General features: G+C 37.7%; 1 pseudogene; it reads right to left on the bottom strand.

Annotated features, from left to right (window-relative positions):
• The window catches only part of LOC108746208, a 9,689-nt pseudogene extending 3,496 nt beyond the window's left edge, over nt 1-6,193 (bottom strand).
• Between the last annotated feature and the right edge of the window lie 461 nt (nt 6,194-6,654).

Here is a 6,654-nt window from a genome sequence, read left to right on the forward strand (position 1 = left end):
AAATAATGTTTCGAGATCGAGACTCACCCGAACTGTGATTACTCGGATTATGCGAATACTTGCGACAATTGAATTTATTCTGTTATTTTTTATTGTACTAATGTCTGAAGAGGGCTCAAACTGGTAGCCGAAACTTGTTACTTGTAATGTATTAGTTTATAGTTTTATTATTTATTATTTTTTGGCGTGATGTTTCATCGCGTTTAATACAATATATAATTTTATGTAAAAATTAAAAAATGTGGTTGACTCTTACTTCGCCCGCTGATTGAGTTTTGTTAAAAGCTTAAATATAAAAGAAAAATTTGGACACATAAAAAATAGCTATGAGTTAGTCAAGAAAATTAACGGGCTATCGTTGCCTGAAGATTATAAAATAGTGTCGTTTGACATCTCATCCATGTACTCCAACATTCCCATAGAACTGGCTCTAAACAGTGTTTTAAGCAGATGGAGTAGGATTGAAAAAAACACGTCCATTCCTCTTCAAGAGTTAAAAAAAGCTATATCTATCATCTTAAAATCAACATTTTTTTAGATTTAATGATGAGTACTATGAGCAGATTTTTGGGTTGCCCATGGGATCACCATTGTCACCGATATTGGCTGACTTGGTGATTCAAGACTTGGAGAAGAATATTTTTAGCAACCTTATCGTGCACATGTCTTTTTATTATAGATATGTGGATGATATCGTGCTAGCAGCTCCCAAAGATAAGATTAATAACATCTTGGATTCTTTTAATGCTTATCACGAGCGTATTAAATTTACGGTTGATCATGACGAGTTTGGTATCAATTTTTTAGATGTTAAACTTTTGTGCGATGGTGGCAGCATTATATTTGACCTGTACAAAAAGCCGACAAATTCAGGAAGGTTTCTCAGTTTTTTCTCCAATCACTCTATCACACATAAAAAAGGCGTCGTGATTGGGTTAGTTGACAAAGGTTTGTTTCTGTCGCATCCAAAATTTCATCTTGCAAACATGGAATCTTTAATTAACTCTCTCCTCCGCAATGGATATCCGTCACAACTGTTATTCAAAACTATAAAAAACAAAATAAAATTTCTATCTAATAAAAATAATTTTGAAATCATAAATGAATATGATCGGGAATCTAATTTGAATTCAGTGAAAAAGAAAAAATATTTTACTATTCCATATTTAAAAGGAGCATCAGAAAAATTTAATGGAGCCCTTAACAAATATAAATTTCAGTTAGTACATAAACCAATGAACAATTTAAGTAAGTTTATAAAAACGAGCAAAGATAAGGTTAATAAAGACGAACGTTCCAACATCGTATAAAAAATTGAGTGCAAAGACTGTAATTATTCATATGTAGGTTAAACTAAAAGAAAATTAAAAACGCGACTAAAAGAATATATTAATGATGTAAAAAAACCTATCGAGTCTCTTTCTGTTATTTCAAATCATAGAATTGACAAAGATCATAGAATGGACTGGGATAATACAAAAATATTAGACTCCGAACGTTCCTATTACAAAAGAAGTATATCAGAAATGATCCATATTAAAACGCAAAAGAAAGGATTAAATAAACAAAGATACCGAGCGGTTTCCAGACCTGTACCTCCCTCTCCTGGAACAATAATTCTAGCCCCACTCAAAAAATTTCCGCCACTTCCCCTTCTTTTTCCTATTTCTCCTTCTCCTTTCCTTTATTTCTATAAATAAACTAACAATTGGGCATTTGGCATTGCGATTGTGCTGAATTTCAAGTGATTAAAATTGTCAAGTGTCTGTATGTGAGGGAGTCCTGTGCCGCAGGATACGCGTAAGTCTATTGATTGTCTGTCAAATAATATCATCTGATCGGAAATTCTTAATGAATACGAGAATTAATGTAAATTGTTTTCAAAAAAATTGTTTGCAATAGAAGTTGGCACTTACGTGTCTCTTTGTGGCGATTCTTCGTCGTATTTGGAACTTGATATAGCGTGATAATGATTACAATCGGGGTGGATTGCTTAGAGTAATAAAATGATTCCACACAACAAATTAAAGAAGAATACTAGACGGTCTACTGTTAATTCTGTCAAAAATCATGTTTTTGTATTATATTGCAAAATGTTATATTGTTAAATGCGGATACCGACGCAAACAATGCACAATAAGAAACGAGAAATTATTACTGACTAACATTAGGAATAAATTTAAATTATGTAACTAGGTTTAAATAAATTTAGGTTTTTATTATTGTACTGAGGATGGTCAGATAGTGACCGAAACGTCTACTTTGTTGAATGTTTATTATTAATATATAACTTATTGACATCTCGAGTGTGGCTGTATGCTCCTTTTTTACTTAACCTTCTTATGCAATTAAATTTATTTAAAAAATAATACATACTTAAACATTTAAAGAAAAGTATCCATTTCTATTTCTAAATATTTCTTCGATATTCTGTAATTTTGTATGTACCAAACATACATAAGTGCAATAAATTGCTCCATCTATATTAGGAAGACCAATAGCTCCAGGACCATAATCAAGTTGTTTAAATAATTGTTTGTTTTCAGATTTTGCTTCATCAGAAATGGGCATTCTGATATATCGATTAATATTGCTAGCTAATAAAGTTGAAACAGGATAAATTATTCTTGAAATGGTAGATTGTGAGATTCGTGCAATTCTCTTACAATAAGCTGCAATGTAAAAAAATTATTATTTCTTGTAGAACTGATTTTTTATTTCATCTAATAAAGTACTTTTTAAATTTATTAGTATTATTATTAATGTACACACACATACGCACGCATGCACGCACGCACGCACGCACATACATATGTTTTCTACACATATTACCTGTAACATATTTCTAACTATAATTAACATATTGAATATTCTTCTTTTTTACCTGAAAGCTTTCAGTTGCATAAAATCTAAGAGAAATTTATAACTGCATAACAGAAGATATTAGCAATCCTCGATTATTAATTTTCGCAAGTCCTTCTTCTAATGGTAAAATTCCATACATAACTGATTCTTTTGAAATCTTCTTTTAAATTCAATATCATTCCACATATTAAAAGAATTTTGACCATCTTGAATATATTTTTTTGGAAATCGTATACGTAATTTGTTTTGTTCTTCTTCACTTTCTTCGTCAAAAAAATAAATAGCTGGAAATTTAATATTTCGTTCTTCAAACTCCATTACAAACAGTATCGCACTATACAATTAGGTTAGGTTAATAAGGGCAAGTCAATAAGTTCTTAGAAAATCTGTCAGAAGGCACTCGCAGTGTCATGTCACATTACTTTTTGACAAGTAGCATCTTTCAGTTGATTACTGTCAAATTTTGAGCGGAATTTATCGCGTTGTTTCATTTCTGTAGACGATTAAAGCAAACAACCTTTTGTATTTTTATTTTTGCCAATTTTGTATTTTTTGCAAAATGGAAAAAAACGAGTTTCGCAGTGATCAAACATATGAAAGATTTAACGCCGAAAGAAATCAAAGCTGAGTTGGATAATGTTCATAGCACATCTGCACCAGCGTTTGCGACTGTGGATGAATTAATTTAACCATGGTCGTATCCACATATGATGCACCTCGTTCGGGACATTCAATTGAGACTGCTACGTCAGAAATCATCGATAAAGTCTACGATATTGTTTTGACTGATCGAAGAGTAAAAGTGCGCGAACTTTTTGAGGCCAGAGGCATATCACATGGTACAGTGATTTCAATTTTGCACGAATAATTGGGTATGAAAAAGCTATCGGCAAGATGCCGCGTTTGCTCACTGTGGACCATAAGTGCGAGACCGTGTGAGGATTTCATAACAATGTTTGAAAATGTTTCAACGTAATCCAGATGAATTTCTGCGTCGATTCATTACTGTGGACGAAACATGGATCCATTATTTCACACCCGAGACGAAGGAACAGTCAAAACAATGGACTTCATCGGGTAAACCAGCTCCGAAGAAGCTCCGTGAAGTCGGCCGGAAAGGTGATGGACACAGTTTTTTGGGATGCACGCGGTATAATTCAAATCGATTACCTTCCGTCGAAGCAAATGATCAATAGCGATTACTATGCAGTCTTATTGGACCGTTTCAACATTTTAAAGAAAAAAACGTCCCCATTTGGCAAAGAAGAAAGTGCTCTTTCATCAAGACAATGTACGGGTTCACACGTGCCCGGCACCGATGGCCTCCGATCACGAAATTCGACCAAGTTTCGTCGCGACGTGTTGCTTCGCCGTCGGGGACCGCGAAATTTCGTTGAGTCCGCTCGCGGCGTATCGCTTTCGCCGACGAGTGCGCGTGGGGTCTCGTCCATCCGACAAGACGAATCCTTAAGCCGAGGGCTGAATCTCAACAGATCGCAGTTTGGTAACTGCTCTACCGAGTACAACACCCCGCCAGGTACTTAAGTCATCTACAGACGATTCCGAGTCTCGACATCGAACTCGCGAAACTCATGTTCGACCGTTAGGCGCCGTGCCGTCGTAGCGGTGAAATCCCAACAACGGACGATGGCGCCGTACGGCAAACCAGGCTCGTGCGACGACCGGTCCGTGGACTGGCCGCCTAGTAGTATCACATTGTTTTAAGCCTTTCGACTCATGAGACTCTTAGAGATATCATTGCCACCTTTGACTAGAGAAAATAGCGGCCTTAGAGGCGTTCAGGCATAATCCCACGGATGGTAGCTTCGCACCATCGGTCGCTCGACCGAGTGCATAAACCAAACCTGCGGTTCCTCTCGTACTGAGCAGGATTACTATGGCAATGACTAGTTATCAGTAGGGTAAAACTGACCTGTCTCACGACGCTCTAAACCTAGTTCACGTTCCCTGTTGGCGGGTGAACAATCCGATGCTTGGCGAATTCTGCTTCGCAATGATAGGAAGAGCCGACATCGAAGGATCAAAAAGCGACGTCGCTACGCTAAGCGAACGCTTGGCCACCACAAGCCAGTTATCCCTGTGGTAACTTTTCTGACACTTCTTGCTGAAAACTCTTCAAGCCAAAAGGATCGATAAGCCGTGCTTTCGCAGTCTCTATGCGTGAACATCAAGATCAAGCCAGCTTTTGCCCTTTTGCTCTACGCGGGGTTTCTGTCCTCGCTGAGCTGGCCTTAGGATACCTGCGTTATTCTTTGACAGATGTACCGCCCCAGTCAAACTCCCCGCCTGGCAGTGTCCTCGAATCGGATCACGCGGGAGTATCAACGGCGATTGGCCGATCACACCACTCTGACACGCTTGGCTCTAGAACACCGTGACCGCCGAGATACAAAGGTCTTGCGGCACGCGCTCCGCTCAACCGAGTAAGTAAGGAAACGATGAAAATAGTGGTATTTCACCGGCGATGTTGCCATTTCCCATTTATGCTACACTTTATGTCTCCTTACAGTGCCAGACTAAAGTCTAGCTCAACAGGGTCTTCTTTCCCCATTAATTTTTCCAAGCCCGTTCCCTTGGCAGTGGTTTCGCTAGATAGTACAATAGATAGGGACAGTTGTTAGTCGGCTCCGTGGTCCTAAGAATTTTCCTGTCCTTCTCAGTACACAGATCAGTCCACCCTGCAGTCGCATATGCGACCACTGGGATGAACACTCCCTGGTAGATTATAGAAAGCGTTCTGCATTTAAGACCTCATTGGGATCTTGTCAGCTTGCCAAACTTATTGAAGAGTGACCCTACTTTGCTTTTTAAATACATGCAATGTGTTTCGACTCGTATACCTCTATCCAAGTGAACACCAAAGTACCTGACCGAGTCTTTGAATTTGATTTTTGACTCACCTAACAGTGGGTAATCTACTTTTGAAGTCTACTCTTCTTTTTCTGTTTTTTGGCCTTCTATCTTGGCGTGCTCCTCGCTGTCTATCAACTTGGGCTCTTCTTAACTCCTCACTTCTGAGGAAGATTGCTTCAGTCTTTTGCCCGGAAATTTGAAGTTTGGCCGATTTATACCATTCAACAATTTGGTCTACTAGTACCTGGCTTTTAGCTTCTATCTTTATTCTATCCCCTTCGGGAATACCGCTTACCAATATAATAAGATCGTCTGCGTATGCTACGAAGCGATCTTTAACTTGTACCTCTAACATCCTAAGCAGTTCATCGAACATTAAGTTCCAGCAGATCAGCCCAAGCACTGAACCCTGCGGGCATCCTCTTGTTGCCCACTTTTGATACTTTTGTGTCATTCGTACTTAGTAATGAGTCTTTCTGGCGTGATTTTTGATTACTTTCCAACTTTTATTTTCATGGAATTGATTAACGTTCCAACGCAAAATTTTTCATTTGTAGCTTCAATAATACTAGCTAAAACTAAAAGTGACTCACTCTGTCTGACATTGACTGGCCAAAAAATATCGAGAACCGGTTTTTGAATAATTCATAGTAATGTTTGCGATATTATTAGGTGTACAAAAAAGTTCTGAGCTTTAGATTTGATACAACCGAAATAACAATTTAAATTTTATATATCTTCCCGCCCTTTTGGGGTTTTAAAACAGTAACATTTAACCTCCTGAAATGCGATACGGTTTGGCGTTTGATGCACATAACCTCAAAAATCAGTAGTGTTCACGATGGCAATTACAAAAGAGCATATTCGATTTTCCATCCACTTCGCGTTTCATCTGAAGAAAAATGCTGCTGAAGC

This window comes from Trachymyrmex septentrionalis, unplaced genomic scaffold (genome assembly GCF_001594115.1).
Source record: "Trachymyrmex septentrionalis isolate Tsep2-gDNA-1 unplaced genomic scaffold, Tsep1.0 scaffold161, whole genome shotgun sequence".
NCBI lineage: Eukaryota > Metazoa > Arthropoda > Insecta > Hymenoptera > Formicidae > Trachymyrmex > Trachymyrmex septentrionalis.